Here is a 716-nt window from a genome sequence, read left to right on the forward strand (position 1 = left end):
GCATATAGCACCTGGTCTTCCTAGGTGTCTCCCATCCAATTACTAAGTAGGCCTGACCCTGCTTAGCTTCCAAGATCAGAAAGGATCGGGCTTGTTCAAGGTAGCATGGCTGCAGAATTCTCTCTATATTTTATATTTGAAGGATACGCTTCTATTATTTTGGTACTCTGTCAATTTTCTAAGAATATTTGTGTTTCAGACATCAATCTTTTTTTTAATGCCTACAGCACCTGGTCTTCCTAGGTGGTCTCCCATCCAAGTACTAACCAGGCTCGACACTGCTTAGCTTCCGAGATCGGACGGGATCAGGCACATTCAGGGTGGCATGGCAGTAGACTCAACTTTTTTTTTCTTTATCTTATCTGTTAAATGCGTCTTTTCCACTCTACACTGAGCTTGAAAAAATTCTGTTTTGATATGTATCCATTATGCATTATAAAAATAATGAGCATATTTAAAATAACAAAGGAATATCCTTCCCTTTAATGTCCTGCAGTCTAAAACCCAGATAGGCTAGAGCAGTCTTTTAGGCATTGTATTCTCTTCCTGAATTGCATTTTTCACTCCCCCAGGGACCAAAAGCATCACCATTAGCTTTAGTCACACTAGGAGGATGGCTTGCTTCTTACTGAAGTGATTCGATCACTTGAAAAAACTTTGAACAACCTCTGCTGCAGGAAATGAAAATGATAGTTGAGGCTCAGTGAATTCTCAAG

The 716-nt window shown here is 39.9% G+C and overlaps 1 pseudogene; it reads right to left on the reverse strand.

The window, feature by feature from the left end:
- Window positions 1-218: 218 nt before the first annotated feature.
- Window positions 219-337, reverse strand: LOC120586508 (uncharacterized; annotated as a pseudogene).
- Window positions 338-716: the final 379 nt, after the last annotated feature.

This window comes from Pteropus medius, unplaced genomic scaffold (genome assembly GCF_902729225.1).
Source record: "Pteropus medius unplaced genomic scaffold, Ma_sr-lr_union100, whole genome shotgun sequence".
In the NCBI taxonomy this organism is placed as follows: domain Eukaryota; kingdom Metazoa; phylum Chordata; class Mammalia; order Chiroptera; family Pteropodidae; genus Pteropus; species Pteropus medius.